This window comes from Pinus tabuliformis, chromosome J, assembly GCF_031772625.1.
Source record: "Pinus tabuliformis cultivar Carrire ecotype Pingquan chromosome J, CPIR1, whole genome shotgun sequence".
In the NCBI taxonomy this organism is placed as follows: domain Eukaryota; kingdom Viridiplantae; phylum Streptophyta; class Pinopsida; order Pinales; family Pinaceae; genus Pinus; species Pinus tabuliformis.
Genome location: NC_142295.1, coordinates 1,170,273,448 through 1,170,290,637, shown reverse-complemented (window position 1 = coordinate 1,170,290,637; position 17,190 = coordinate 1,170,273,448). Strand labels below are relative to the sequence as shown.

The 17,190-nt window shown below is 36.6% G+C and overlaps 1 pseudogene; it reads left to right on the top strand.

The window, feature by feature from the left end:
• The first annotated feature begins 1,985 nt into the window (after positions 1–1,985).
• On the top strand, positions 1,986–2,842 carry LOC149231250 (putative E3 ubiquitin-protein ligase XBOS34; annotated as a pseudogene).
• Positions 2,843–17,190: the final 14,348 nt, after the last annotated feature.

The following is a 17,190-nucleotide window of genomic DNA, read 5'->3' as shown; positions in this document are numbered from 1 at the left end:
AGTCCTTGTCAGCAATGTCATGCCATGTCATGTCATGAGTTTTCATATGCCACATCAATCTTATGGATTGTGTAATTTCTTATTCAAAAATTTATTGTAAAGTGGAAGTCCAATGGACATGTATAGAACATGAAGTGTCATGTAAAGTTGAAAAGTCATAGGAAGTCAAACAAGCATGAGGGTAGTTAAAGAGTCACAAGGGAGGTGAGGCATCAGCCCATTGGTTATGTTAGACTCCGTCTCATGTCAGAGATAGATTCTTCTTCAAAACCCTGTTTTGAAGAAGAAATCATTAATATGTAATTTGTCATGATGTTCTATAGCTCTACAGCTCTTCAAATGATAGTGTTTTGATGTGGATGATGAGACAATCCCTGCAAAGGTTAGACATGGATTTACATTCTCCGCAGCTGATGAACAAGGACTAGACCATGCATTACTATAGAGAGAGGCCAAATTGGTGGCTAGCAAGAGCAAGAGCCCAACAAGCCCTCATTTCTAGCTCCACTCAACAATCTGTTTCAAATTCATTTATGTTTTGCTAATATAACAGTTTGAAGAAAACAAACATGCTGGTGCAGTTTCAGCAGCTGGAAAAATCAGAGTTCTCTGTCTTTATCGTATGAAGCAGCCATAGATGAAAAGTTTCTGGCAAACTTTGGTGGTGTTGGGACCGGTTGAAGGATAATTGAATGGAGGATGTGCTTATGCCTAATTATTCCCGCCTCCCTACTCTAGTAGCATTCAAGATATTTACATCAGAGGAAGGGGATGAGAAAAGCATAATTGTTGCAGAATCAAATGTCAAGAAGCCTGATGTTTCTAGTAGCTTGATTGGGGATTCATATTCAGCTCACCTTACACCTGAACTTGTGACATTTGCACTGCTGCCTAAAGCTCAGTGGCAAAGTCTTGTCAATTTAGACATTATAAAGATGCGAAATAAGCCCATTGAACCACCCAAGAAGCCAGAGAAAGCACCTTGCTTTTTGCCATCATTGCCTACACTCTCTGGAGAGAGGATTTTTATCCTTAGCTCTACGAATGGTGATGGTGATCAAGATGAAACAAGAAATGATAAAACTGTTTTTGAAGTAAGTGTTAAAAACTGGGAGGAGAAACTTTATCATTTATGCAACTTCTACAGTCCTGCGCAAAGATAAAAGATTTTACAACTTTTACAGATTATTTGAAGGGTTTACCCCCCTCAGCCGTGGACATAGAGTTGCGGTTGCTTCAAATTGTTGATAATGAAAATATAACAGAAACAGAACATAGTGTAGAACTTCAAGGGATAGGAATGCTGCTAGATTACTTTGTAAATGAGGTGTCATGCAATATTAATTTTGAGTTTGTGCAGGCTCTGATCGGATTATTTTTAAAACGATACATGGTGAAACCATCCGATGCCAAGTATCTTTGCAGGAGAAGGAAAGGAATTTACTTGAGATCCAAAGTTCTACGTGGCAGAGGCTAGATACGTGCTTCCAAAATGCAAGATAATATAGTGTAAATTGTCTGGTGCAACAGGGATGGATCACTAAGTGCTTACTATGGCAAAAAGCAAGATGCACAAGAATTGCAATCAAAGATTACCTCTTCCAGCAAGAATAGTGATTTATCTACCTGCAAATCTGGAAAATTCTTGAACAGGGATAATGGCTCGCTAAAACCAGATGGGGCTGTAAATGAAGAAAATTCTAGTGACAAGAGAATTTGTTTGAGGCGGCGGTCAGCCAAACCTAGCTACAAAGAACCTTCACTGCTTAAAAAACTCAGGCAACTTTGTGTTTTGAAGAGCTAATACTTGCTCAACCATCAAATGAGGTACCTTATACGCTGGGCGGTCTTGAAAATTTTAAACCGGCAAACAAAAAAAATGTTATGCTGTGGCTATTTACTTGAGTGCTTTGTTCTTCTCGTTTATTATCATTATATGGCTCTGCGGGAAAAAACGATGACAATGGCCGGTTGCTCAAAAGTGGATGGATAAGGAAGGAAGAACCCCTCTTATTCTTGCTTGTATAAGAGGCGATTTACTGGAAATTACCATAACATTGATCAGTTTGGGTGCCAATATACATTCATACAAACCTGGGGTTCATGGAGGAAATCCATTACATCATGCTGCCAAACGTGACCTTGACAAAACTATGAAAATGCTTCTTTCTCATGGAGCGAATCCTTTGACAATCAATGATGATTGCCAGACACCTCTCGACATGGCAAGAAGTAAAGACCAAGTCACCGTGGTTCGGATAATTGAGGGATGGATTTCTCTTTTTTCTGGTATGATTCGGGAACTTTCTGGACCTGGCTTCTTGGAAGCATTAGCACCTCAGTGGCTATCAAAAAAAATCTGGGCCGTGGTGTTACCTTCCATATCAAACAATCCAAGGAGGCCTCCAAAATTCGAGCTTGCCATTTATCCAACACCAAAGGTTTCTCGACCACGGACAGTTATTTCACTATCGAAAGTTGAAATTGAAGAACCCAAGTTTGATTTGCCAGATCCTGTACTGGTATTTTTGACAAGGGTGCAAAGAGTAGATATATGTTTCTGTCTGAGTTTGAAGGCGACAAACCACAATTGCGTAGATTATATGAAGCCTGCAAAGGGATCCGTATGGCTCAGAATGAAGTGAATACTCCAGTTGTTTGGGGAGGACCTCCTTTGCAGCCAAACCTACCTGTAACACCACCTGCAAACATGCCTTTCCATGAGGATGTAGAACTCGCTATGGCAATTGCTGCTTCAATGCAATTTGCATCACAAGAAGGAATTCCTCCTGTATCTGTACAGGCTTCAACAAGTGACTTAAATGGCAGGAAATTCATTTGATATATCTTCCAGTAGCCCGGATGGATCAAAATTTACTAGCTATGCAAATGGGCAGCGGAGTCACTTTTTAAGTTCTTCAACTTGGCAAGGTCGAGCAGCTTTCGAGAAACTTTGGAAAGTCGAAATTTAATGGCAGGTATCCATTGGAGCTGGTATGTGTGCTGGAATTATAGATGGTGGTAGAATGCATACTTGGAGGACTGCGATGAAGCATGGGCTTATAGGCATGGTAGTACCAAAGAAGGAAGTTTTGACACCACTTGGCCATGAGGAAAGCTGTAAGGATACTGCGATTGTTAATCTAGGTCTCAAGACTGCCACGAAAGTAATACGTGTAGCAGGATCCTTGATAGTAGTTGTCAAGAGGAAAATCACCTTCTTTATCCATTAGAGAAGGAATCAACAGGCAATGAACGCTTTGTGACCGCTATTCAAACGGTGCCAGAACAGCAGAATAGGATTCGATGCCTATTTCCAGACTTTATTCAACGGGATCAGCGCTCCGGTTTATTAGCAATCAGAGGATTTCAAAAGAAACGAATTTTCCTATTTCGATCCTCAATCATGATTTCATGAGATTTTTGCTCCAGATTTTGTCTCTTAATAAACCAATCGTAGAAACGCTGTTCTATTTGTAGGATGGATGAAACGTTTTTTTGTTAAATTTTGTAATGTCAGTTTAAACAGCGCCCTGTTTTGGGTCGATCTGTTTTCCTACAGATAGTATTATTTTAATTGTAAATTCTTAGTGTTAGTGTGAGAAAAGAGAGGGGAGAGTTCTGAGTGCTAAGAGCTGGTGGAGAACAGAGCTTTCAATCTACAGTTTTTGGCAGGAATTTTTAATGAAATTTCACAGCTCTGACTTCTGAGATTCCTGTGGCATGATAATTTAGCATAAGTTTTTCTCTTGTTTCATATGTAATCTGTTATGTTTCATTTCATACATAATCATTTCTAAATGAAAAAATGAAGTGTTTAGGTAAGAATTCATGCCTGCCATGCTCTGCCTATAAGTTTGTTCAAGTTTAATGTTTTCTACTGTTTAAGTAGGATTCAAAGTTATTGTTTGCCCTCCTTAGCTCCTCACCAATCTTGCCATCCCATTTAAAATCTAGATTTGATGCTAAATTTCTTGCCTACCTTGCCTTAGTCGATAACCTGTGTTGTTCATTATATTTCTCTGTTTCAAGCTGTGATTTTGCCCATGCAGCCCAGAAAAACCCCGTGATTTAATTAAAAAACCCCAAATCAATATTTCTAATCAGTTTACTAGCCTAATATCAGTGTTACATTGTTGGTCAGCTCATCCTATTGAAAATCTACCGAGATCGACCGGAGAGAGCCTTCTCCTGCCCCGTAGGGCTAGCTACGAGGATGAATGGTTTGATGTAGCTTTGAGATTTGCCTTTTCAGCTTGAGGTGAAATTTCAAGTGCTAACAGGTTATACATACACCCTTATTGTGTAAGTGAAGGAATTTTTCACCTTGGCTTCTCCAACAAGGCATTAGAGAGATAAGTTAGTTCTTTTGGGTAGCAAGGAGTGGCTCCAACAATCCACTATTGGGGCTAGTGGTGTTCACCTTATACACGTCTCTTGTAAATTTTACTTAATACTTTAAGCTTGATGGACAACACGTTTTCATGCATGGATTGTGATTATTTGTAATATTGTTCTTTGAATATTTATATGATTCATGTTTTCTTTCACTTGTATTAAAGTAGGTGAACTATTTCGGTTATTTTAGTGCTTATATAATTGAGAATGTGTTATAATGGTTGCTATAACTATTGCATCCTTCTAGACTATTATGTTGGACGTAAGATGGATCTTTCTTTTTTATAATGGTTGTAATGACCATTATTTATTTGTGGAATATTCCATTGGATGTTATACGGATATCTTCTTTGTGTGTGTCTCTACTAGGGTGGTACTATTACCTCTCTCCTAGAGGCCCACTTTCCTTTCCCTCTACAATAGAAGAATATTAACACATATAAAACCGAACAATCACCAGGCATACTCACTTGATGATTTGAGAGTACCTCTGCATAACTCTCTTGTGCTGAACTTTGTAGCGAAGGAAAACCTATAAGAATATATGGAATTCCAGCTAATATCCTAGATGGGGCTCATATTCCAAACAATGTGAGATCTAATTAGGACTTCACATCAAGGAGACCACCTTGGTCGACAAGTTTCAAGCATCGTAAACAAAATGGCGCTAGAAGGAGGGCTAGACAAAAGGTTGTGCCTGTTGAGTCTTACTTGAATATCTTATAAAAAAGGGCTCTTCCCTAAATCATAATCCCAGGATTTTTTTCTAAAGATTTTAAGCTTACCGTCCTTGCGAATGGTATTCATAACCTATCCCAATATAATTTTGATGGTCAAGGTGAATTAACTCTCCATGAACATCTGTTTCAAGTTGTCCCTTTTTTCCTTTCTAACAAAATACATTATAAGGATGTCATGGATAGATTACTCACCCTCACGTTTAAAGTTCGCATTAATTGATGGTGTCATGTATTGCCCACTTCTTTTTCCCATTCATTTGGAAAGCTTTCAAACGAGCTTCATAAATAATTTGACAAGTATGATTACCGAGATGTTCTTATAAGAATTAATCAACTAAGAATGAAGAGTAATGATTCAGTTGAGAATTTTTATGATCGATTCCTTCACCTTTGTTATGAATTTCTAGGAGAAGTCACAGATTAGGATTTCTTTAGACAAAATTTTAAGCCTTTGGTTCACATATCTTTGTAGGGTGAATTTGAACCCCCTGAATTTTCTACTTCCCCAACTTTTCTAAATCATGAAGTACCTCTAATTTTAGAGGGGGAATCTACTAATCCTTTTGTTCCCAATCTTCCTCCTTTTCCAGTTCTGATGTGGGTAGCTCCTTACAATGATAATAAAGTTGGGAAATCCACAAAATCAAATTTGTAATCCATCTCTTCATCCTCCTTCCGATTCTCATGATTTAGATCTAATGAAAGAAACCTTGGAGTGGCTCATGGAGCTTAGGGTGAAGGCTAATCCTTTCATTCCTCAAGATCAAATTGGCACTCTTAACATCATTATTGAATTTGTTTCCATTCAAAGTGTTACTTCTTCAAGGGACATCTATCATTCTCTATCATCTACTTGTCATGACTCTACATATCATGAATTTCCTCATCAATCTACTCCACCAACTAGCTCTCCATGCTCTCTTGATTTTTGAGTTGTTGGTTCAAATTTTGATTAGATACAAGGTAGTCACATTACAATGATAGAGGAGGAGGAAAGTGAAGAGACTTTTGATCTCTCTTCTCTTTTTCAAAGTACCTTGTGTCAAGATGATGCACTTCCATTCTTGGATGATTTTCAAAACGATAATATGGATAGTTAATCATATGTAATCAATTCTTCCAATCAATCTGTAGCCTTGGGAAACAACCCTTCTAATGGTGATAATTTTGTTGAGGTAATCGATGACAAATTCCGAATTGCACCATTTGATCTTTCGGTTTCTCATGAAGATTTTAATTTAGATCTAGAATTTTATTCAGTGAAAGAAGATATCCTTATGAAACTTCCTCTTCATATCACTATCTATTTTTCTCGATCATTTGTGATGCATCTACTTGTGACGAAGATACTCCATGCTATTCAAGTTCTTCATGCAATGAGTTAACTTCTCAATTGACACAAGGTGGTTCAATTATCCATAATGAAAATGAAAACAATCAAATAATTAAGTACTCTTTCCATCCCTCATCATCTCTTCTCTTGCATGAAGACAACTATCCAAACTAGCTTTCTCATCAAATCTCGTTGATTCATATATCTTCAGATTTGTGATTAGATAAATCTTTCAACTTGAGTAATTTGGTTGTTGAAGTTGAAAAATACAGTCAATTCAATGAAAAATATGGCTTCCATTCGATCATAGTGGTATTATTGAAACCAGTGGAATAAGTCTTCCTCGTGACATGTATGATCTAGCTCAATATTCAGGATGTGATTTTACAATCCTTGAAAGTTTCAGGACTTGTCAGGAAGTCGAGGAACTTCAACTTCTATTGACGGTTATGTCAGGATATCGCAAATTTGGTAAGCCCCTCAAACCAAGTCAGATCTAGTTTCTTTCACACAATCCTTCTCTTTTCATGGTTTCACTCAATGTAAATCCATTTTTTAAATATGTATGGTTCCTTAGATGTAATATTTCGAACTTTCTAGATTTGTTTTATGATCATATTCAAGAATCTTCTTCAGTTGATCTATATTAATGCAAATCTCTTGCATCAAACTCAACTTTGGAATGTGTATCTCTCATAATTAAGTAATGGAATTGCGAAGTTGATTATTTCAAAGACTATCTTTGTTTGAAGGGATCATGCCTCTTGGATTCGTTTCTTAATAGTCAACTCGTGATTTTGATTTTGAATTTTATATTGCAAACCTTTCCCTTCATCGCACTCAAAATCCTCTTGAGTTATAATGAATGCATGTTTTATCACACGAATAAAATTCTTCTTCTATCATTATGTCCTGACTGATCTCATGTTTTGTGGGGTTGGCATTCCTTTTAAATTATTTCTATGATTACGATGCGTGTACAGTTTGCCTCCAGTTACAGGAAAATAGTATGTTAATTTCGGCATGTGAGGAAGATGGTTCTATGGTTCAAAGAATTCAAAGAGCTACTCAAATTGATATATCTGTGTTAATTACAAGCTGGCAATCTGATGCTTTAATCATCACATATGATTTTGTCTCTAATGACCATCATTTATCTTATAATTTTGCCATCATCACAACCAATGATAGTTGTCTTGCACCCTTCAATCTTTATGGTTTAACATCGCACTATGTGGGTACTTGACAAGTAGTTGAGGCAATCGCGTACTCGCTGATGGTTATGTCGGGCCTTCGCTGTCTTGACAAGCTAGCTTAATATTCTAAGATCAATTGTGCCTCACAAAATTCTCATCTTGATATCATGCTTTTAATTTCAAATTCATATTTTCAGAGATTTCATAATTTTCGAGAGGATTTTTTCAAGTTTCACTATCCAATCTATCATTTCTTGAAAGCATCTTACTTAGCAAGCGCTTGTGCTAATAACAAGTTTTGGTATTTTCTCATGCTACTAAAAGAAATGACACAAATGAAGTTGCATTCATAAGAAGTTTCCAAGGTTTGTTTAGTTGTGATCCTCATTGGAAAGGTAAGAATGTGAATTGGTTAAAATTAGAAACTATGACACATCTTTCTGTTAACAGGAAAGACCTTCAGTTTTTCATGCAAGTTATAAAAGCTCTTATCTTTTCCATTGCACATTGTTTTATATTTTATTTTTTATCAATCACATCTTTTTTATTGTAGTTCGGGAAAAATTACGATGGATACATTGGGCATTTAATTACACTTGACCCTGACCTTCTAACTATTTAGGTTGGGAGTATGATTAATTGCATTCTAGTTTTTCCTTTGTTGCACTCATCTTGCACTTGTTCTCCTGATTCTTTCCTTTTTTTCTTAATTTTTTCTTGCATCATGCATTGGTTTAGCCTCTTTTGTGTTGTGATTTGCTATTTCTTTCTTTTTGTGTCATGTGTTTTCATTTTTCTCTATCAATATCACTTTGCATGAACGGTGTCCTGTTTGGGCTCAAATGACAATGTGGAAAAATAGAAAAGGGCTTTGTGACATTGCAATATTTGTCTAACTCTTAGTCTGTCTTCCTTATCTTGGTTACACCTTTTGGTCAATGATGTTTCAATGGAAAATACAATTCTTGCGTTAGGGAATCCTTTTTTCAAACCGTGATGTCCATGTCTATTCTAGAAACCTCATCCCTACACTGGATTTTTTATGTTTTAGTGTTTCTAGGCTAATCCAATCAAGTAGAGAAGGAGAAGGGAAAAATCTAAATGAGAAATCCTAAATCATAGTTCTCTATATGATTCTTAGAATGAATAACCTCTGCTTCTCTCAATAAGTCGTGATCCATCTTCTAACCATAAATAAATAAGTGCCAATGTACAGTCCTACTTAAATAAATAAATAAAGGTGAAAGAAGAGAAAGGCTTCCTACTCAGAGAGGCGAAGTAAGCAACTCTATCAGGGTACTGTCCAAGCTAGTTGACTGTGGAGCAATGTTTATTTTCCTAAAGTGACTTCGTCAAGGTTGTTATATGTTTGCAAAAATCTTGGAAATTAGGGTATACGTGACTGTGTCAATGCACAGTTGTGTGTATACACGATTAAGCCCAAGGAAACCTATGTATACGCAGGTTCATATGGGGAAACTTTCATACATATGCTTCTGTAAAAGATGTGTATATAATAGTTCACAATAAAAAAAAGCAAAAAGGGGGTCTGAAGAAAATGTTCAGACTTAAAGTCTGAGTTTTCATAGGAACAGAAAACTAAGTCACTATAAGAAAATCAAAGGCTGACCCCTGATTAGCTTAAATTAACCCAAACTAGGAACAACAATAGTGTTGTCCCCAGTGGAGTTTCCAATTCTGTTGAGGGACAAAATCCCCTAGGGTCTTGGGTCAATACCCTAGCAGAGCGGGGGTTATCTACAATGAAAAACAAACATTCCACAAAGTCATGATACTAATATAAGCAAACTACGTGAAGAGAGGTACACCTGGGGGTCCTTCGTTTGGGTAGATCCAGCCAGGGTCCAAACCCTCTTAGAGTTCCTTTCGATACTTTAACCTGCAAAACAACCAATTTAAAGAAGCATAGCAGTATATGGACCAAGCAACATAAAGAAATCAACTTCATAGCATATTGAAAGGTAGTTAGTTATACAATTGAAACAACTATTCATATGCAAATCATAACATGAACATCATAAGCATGAAGAAGATTAATTTCAGGAACGGGACAAGTGTTTCTTTATTGCAGATAACTGAAATACAGTAAGGAATGATTTCATCTAAGTCTTCCTCTTTCTGGCTCCAATCGGAACCATCCTCCAGGTCCGTCAAATCTTAAGCCTTCAACAAAAACTCCTTCCATGACTCATACCAAGGTATCTCAACTAGTGAAATAACATCCAAGCTCAAGGAAAGAAGAGTTTCCTATAATGGGGGGAAGTGCTGGAAGCATAAGGATCTTCAGACCTAGTCAGGGATAATCTCAGTAGAGTGATTTTTCTCTCTATTCTCTCCTCCCTTAGGCCTTCCAATTGAAGCCATTTTATACTTCTCCTAAAGTAGTTTTTTAGTTGGGAATTCGTTGGGAAAAGTTGGGCCACGGGCACTAACAGGTAATCAACAGGTAAAAACCATGATCTCCGCCCAAAATTAAGGAGATTTAATTTTTTTAAGTGTTTTAAGACATAGACACGGGTTGGGTATACACAGACCCATGTACACACACATTTATCTCAAGGCAATGTCGCGTATAGGGAATAAAACACTATTTTTTAAGTATTTGGACCAGGTTTGGAAGGAGGGGTTGCCCTAGGCCATGAGTGCAACATCACAAACATCAAGAGTGAGATTTGGAGCTATAACAGGGGTACTATCCAGGCCTGTTGGTAGCAAAGCAACACCAGAGGTGAAAACTATACACTAAAATCTAAAGCTCGCGAACTTCATTACCCTATCCTGATTCGAAATATTGTGTGATGGTTGATCTTATGTTTATGTTTATATCAATAAAGGAATGAAGGGGACTGTGTTTATTCATAGGGTAAGTGGGGGAGCCATGGTAATATGGACAATGAATCAATACTTTTTTAAGAACTAGACCCTGCATGAAAGAATAGACCAAGGTAGAGGAGCTAGATTTATACCACAATGTCACCAAGTGTCGTCGCTACGACAAACACCCTCCAAACTTTTACCTACACTCAAATTTTGGAGCCTACTAAGAATCTTGTGATTGGTCATTCTGTAATCACTTCTTGGTTAGTTGATAATTTTGACCTCCCTTCTTGGATTGGAAGTGTCGAGGGTACATGCTCACACATGCTCAGTCTAGAACAAATTCATGAGTGCATTCTTTTACATAAGCTTGCACAATCATATCTAGTCCATCAAATTGTGCTTGTGTAATGTCCAATCCATGTCGTCAGTTAGTGTGCACTACCATCGATAGTTTCTCACTTCTAGCTACATCTGTGCTTCTATTTGAGTGAGTTTTGGAATATGTTGCTTTTGCACACATTTATTTTTCCGAGTGTCATTTTCATGTTTTTAGCTATCACTTTTGCTTTCTTTCATTGTAATTAGTTTTTTTTTTCATGTTATATTCACGTTGGCATGTGTTGCTTTCACTTGTCATTTGCATATTGCAGGTGTCATTTAGACTTTAGCAATAGTCCTCTTCTTGCATGTTAAGTGTCACACAATGTACATAATCTTGTTTGGGTAGTTTCAAGATTTTTTCCTTGTGTAAAAGAGTCTATATTACCATGTAATCCTCCATTGCACTCATTTCCAAATTTTTAAGCATTATCGCACAAGTGTCGTCACGATTGTCGTAAAGTGTATCTTTAGTGTCACACTTGTCGTAAGTTGTCGTAACGGTTGTCACACTGAGGGAAGTATGTTGTTAATGTGCTCTGGATGATCTATGTTGTGTTGACAAGAAATCTAAGTGTGTGATCATAGGAAATTCCTATCACTATTCACATTAATTTCTGTGATGCCACACTTAGACAAATTTTAGAAAATTCCTAGCAACTTAGCCTCATTCGACCATCTTGAACTACGCATTGCATAATCCAAACCCTCAAGCTGTAACCCTACCTCTTGACATTGTGAAATTTGTAGCTCCTTCCTTCCAAGACTATACACTACGTAGTTTCAGTGCTTAATCCCAAGCCTTGGCCTCAAAAATTATGCAATTCAACCATCCCCCATGGCCCCAACTATGCACTACATAGTCTTTGAGCTCAAGCCCAAATCCTAATCTATTGAACTGTGCAACTACATAATCACTAAGTCTGTTGTGCCTCTCAAAACTCTGAATTTGACATAAACGATGCAAAAATCTATGATCTGACTCATTGAGCCAGAAAACTATGCATTATGTAGACTCAAGGCTTATGCCTTAGCCTTGAGCTCTTGAAATGAACAATTGCATAATCACCTAAGCTCCTTGGTCTTCCAAAACTACTCAATATGAAAAATTAGTGCTCAAGCCCTTAACTTGGCTCCTTGAGATCCCCAACTATGCAATCATTTTTCTCATTCCAAGCCTTAATTAAACATTTCATGGTCTCAAGGCTCAAGCCTGACCCTCGACTTCCTAATCTGCACAATTGCACAGTCACTAAGTCTCTCCGTCAGCCTACCACCCAGTTCTAAATGAGTCAGTGAACCATCATGCAACATATTAAACTAGGGTTTTATCAAACTGATGTCATATTATCATGAGTGGATTACAGATGTAGGAACTCTATCATGCTATGGAAAGATGATGAAGAAGGACATGGAGAAGAAGGACATGCTAGAAGACACATATGGAGCTGAAGAAATAAGATGATCATCGAGCGAGAAGATGAAGGAACACTAGATCATAACAGAAGATCAAATATCAGTACTACATGAGGACTCCATTTGATTGACAACCCTTTAAGGGTGGATATGAAGATTAAAACATATCTCTCATGAAGTTTTAGCATTGTACATCTCTTTTTGAAGACAAAGGAGTAGAAAGAATGGCCTAGCATTTCCATCTCATCAAGAATTCCTTGTCAACAGTGTCATGCAATTTCATGTCATGGGTCATCATATTCCACATCATTCTTGTGGATTACATATTCTCTTATTCGAAAATGTATTGTAAGGTGGAAGTCCAAAGGATATGTACAAAAGATGAAGAGTCATGTCAAGCTGAAAAACCATAGGAAGTCAAGCAGTGATGATGGTAGTCAAAGAGTCACAAGGGACGTGAAGCATGACCCCATTGGTTATATGTACACCCTCATTGTATATGAACAAGACTTTTTCACCTTAGATTCTCTAGTAAGGCATTAGAGAGACAAGATATTTCTTTTGGGGAGGAAGGAGTGGCTCCAACGCTCAACTATTAGGGCTAGTGGTGTTCACCGTATACATGTGTCTGATGAATTTTACTTAGTACTTGAAGCCTGATGGCTGACACATTTTCATGCATGGATTGTGAATATTTGTAATACTGTTGTGTGAATATTTTTTATTTCACCTGTAATGATTCCTATAATTGTTGCATCCTTGTAGACAATTTTGGTGGATTTTAGACATATTTTTCTTGTTTATAATGGTTGTAATGATTGTTTCATCTTTGTGGAATATTTTGCTGGATGTTAAATATCTATGTGTGTGTTTCTCTACTGGGGTGGTACTGTTACCTCTCTCCTAGAGGCTCACTTACATTTCCCTCCGTAGTAGAATAATATTAACACATATACAACTGAACACTAACAGAGGATACTCACTTGTTGATCTGAGATTACATGTGAATAACACTCTTATGCTAAACTTTGTAGCCAAGGAAAACCTATAAGAATATATAGCAGTCGGGCCAATATCCCTGATGGGCCTCCTATTCCAAACAATGTGAGGTCTAATTGCGACTTCACATCAGGGAGACTCCCTTGGTTGATAGATCTCCAACACCATCAACAAAATAGCACTAGAAGGAGGGCTAGATGACAGGTTGTGCCCATTAAGTCTTCTTTGAATCTCTTATTCAAAATGGTTGTTCCCCAAATCATAATCCTTGGATTTTTTTCTAAAGAAGCTAATCTTACCATCCTCATGGTAATTATCCATAACCTATTCCAATATAGTTTTGATGGTGTGGGAAAATTAACTCTCCATGAACATCTTTTTAAAGTTGTCCATTTTTTCCTTTCTAACTGAATACATTTTAAGGATGTAATGGCTATATTACTCACCGTCACATTTGAAGGTCGTATTTATCAATGGTGTCATACATTACCTGATTCTTTTGTCCATTCATTCAGCCAACTTGTGAAGGAGATTCATAGATCATTTAACAGGTATGATTACCGATATGTTCTTATAATAACTAATCAACTAAGAACAAATCCTAGTGAACCAGTTGAATATTTTTCCAACAAATTCCTTCAGCTCTATTATGAATTTTTGGGAGACGACACAGATTGGGATTTCTTTAAATGAAAGTCTAATAATTTGGTATTCATCTCTTTGTATGGTTAATATGAACCCCCTGATGTTTCTACTTCCCAAACTCTAGTAAATCATGAAGAATCTCTAATTTCGGAGGAGGAACCTAGTACTCCTTTTGTTCCTTGTCCTCCTCTTTTTCTAGTTTTGATGTGGGTGTCTGCTTGTGGTGATAATAAAGTTGGGAAATAGGACAATCAAATTCGTAATCCATCTCTTCATCCTCCTTCTGCTTCTCATGATTCATATCTAATGAAATAAACTTTGGAGTGGCTCATGGAGTCTAGGGTGAAGGCTAATCCTTTCATTCCTCAAGATGACATTGGCACTCTTAACCTCAATCTTAAATCTGGTTCGAGTCAAAGTGTTATATCTATAAGGGACATATTTCATTCTCTATCATCTACATGTCATGACTTTGCATATCTTGATTTTCTTGATCAATATTCTCCACCAACTAGCACTCCATGCTCTCCTAATTTTTGAGTTGTTTGTTCAAATTCTGATAAGATACAAGGTAATCACATTAAATTGATAGAGGAGGAGGAAAGTGAAGAGAATTTTGCTCTCTCTTCTATTTTTCAAAGTCTCCCGTGTCAAGGTGATGCATTTCCATTCTTGGATGATTTTCAATCTGATAATCTCTCTAGTGAATCATATGCAATCAATTCTTCCAATCAATTTGTATTCTTGGGAAACAATCCTTCTGATGGTGATAATTTTGTTTAGGTAAGAAATTATGAGTGCCCAAGTACACGATTTGATGTTTTGGTTTCTCATGAAGATTTTAATTTAGATCTAGAATTTGATTTGATGAAGGAAGATGTCCTTATCAAAAATTCCTCTTCATCTCACTATCCCTTATCCTCTATCATTTGTGATGCATCTACTTAAGATGAAGACACTCCATGCTCTTCAAGTTCTTCATCCGATGATTTAAATTCACAATTGACACAAGGTGGTGAGATTATCCATGATGAAAATGAAAACAATAAAATAATTAAGTACTCTTTGCATCCCTCATCATCTCATCTCTTGCATGAAGACAACTCTCCAAACTAGCTTGCTTATCAAATCTCCTCGATTCATACGTCTTCATATTTGTGATTAGATGAATCTTTCAACTTGAGTAAGATGGTTATTGAAGTCGAAAAATCCAGTCAAATCAATGAAAAATATAGTTTCCATCCAATGAGTAGTGGTCTTATTAAAGCCAGTGGTAGCAGTTGTCCTCACACCATGCATGATCTGGATCAATCTTTAGGATGCAATTTTACAATCCTTGAAAGTTTTGGTACTTGTCAGGAACTTGAGGAACTTAAAAAAAAATTGATGGTTATTTTATGAGCTTGTGACTTTGATAAGTCCCCCGAACTATCTCATATCTGGTTTCTCTTAAACAATCTTTCTCTTAGAATGGTTTCACTAGATATAAATCCATTTTTGAAATATGTTTGGTATCTCGGATGTAATCTTTCGATCTTTCAATATTTTTTTTCTCATCATATTCAATAATATTCTTCAGTTTATCCATATTCATGTAAATCTCTCGTATCAAAATTGGGTTTGGAACGTGTATAGAGTCATGGAATTGCGAAGTTGATCATTTCAAAGACAATCTTTTGCCAACGGGATCATGCCTATCAAATTCATTTCTTAATAGTCAGCACTTTGTTTTTCTTGTGAATTTTGTATTCAAAACCTTTCCCTTCGTCACACATGAAATCCTCTTGAGTGATAATGAATGCATGAGTTATTATGCAAATCAAATCCTTCTCTTTTCATTATGTCTTGACTAGTCTCATGTGTTTGTGATGTCAGAATTCCTTTTAAATTATTTAGATGATTATGATGCTTCTACAGTTCATCTCCAATTACAAGAAAATGGTGTGTCACATTCAGTATGCAAGGAAGTTGGTTCTATTGTTCAAAGAATTCAAAGAGTTGCTCAAATTGATTTATCTTTGTTAATTACAAGTTTGGAATTCGATGGTTTAATAATCTCTTCTGCTCATGATTCTGTCTCTAATGACTATGATTTAGCTTATCATTTTCTCATCAGCACATCCAATGAAAATTGTCTTATGCCCTTCGATATTCATGGTGTAACATCATACTATTTGGGTACTTGTCAAGTAGTTGAGGCACTTCCGCACTCGCTAATGGTTGTGTCAAAGCCTCACTATCTTGACAAGCCAACTTAATATGATCAAATCAATTGTGTCTCACAAGATTCTCATCATGATATCATGCTTTTAATTTCAAATTCATCTTTTCAGAGATTTCATAATTTTTGATAGGATTGTTTAAAGTCTTACGATCCAATCTATCATTGCTTGGAAGCATCTCACTTAGCAAGACCTTTTGCTAATAATAAGCTTTGGTCTTTTCTCATCCTTGCTAAAAGGGATGAAACAGATGAAGGTGCATTGACAAGAATTTTTCAAGATTTGTTTAGCTGTGATCCTCATTGGAAAGGTAAGAATGGAAATTGGTTAAAAGTAGTAACTATGACATATCTTTCTACTGACAAGCATGACCTTTAGTTTTTTGTGCAAGTTATACAAGCTCTTATATTTTCCATTGCACATTGTTTTATACTTGTTTTAATCGATTGCATATTTGTGATTGCAGGTCAGGAACAATTACGGTGGCTACATTGGAAATTTAATTACACTTGTCCCTAAACTTCTAACTATTTATATTAGGAGTAGGGATTTTTGCATTCTAGTTTCACCTTTCTCGCAATCATCCTACTCTTGTTCTCACGATTCTTTCTTCTTTTTTATTACCTTTTTCTTGTGTCGTACATTGGTTTAGCCTCCTTTTTCTTGTGCTTTAGTTTTTATTTGTTGTTGTGTCATGTATTTTCCTTTTTTTCTATCGATATGACTTTGCATGAAGGGTGTCCTATCTGGGCACAAATGACATTGTGGAAAAATAGAAAACGACTTTGTCACACTACAACATTTGGATAACTCTTTTTCCTTCTTCCTTATCTTGGTTAAAACTTTTGGTCAATGATGTTCCGATGGAAAATGTTATCCTTGCATTAGGAAAACCTTATGTCAAACCACGAGATCCATGTATGTTATAGAAACCTCATCCCTACACTCGCGTTTTTATGTTTTGGTGTTTTTAGGTTGATCCAATTGTTAGGAATCATACTGAGAGGGGGGGTGAATCAATA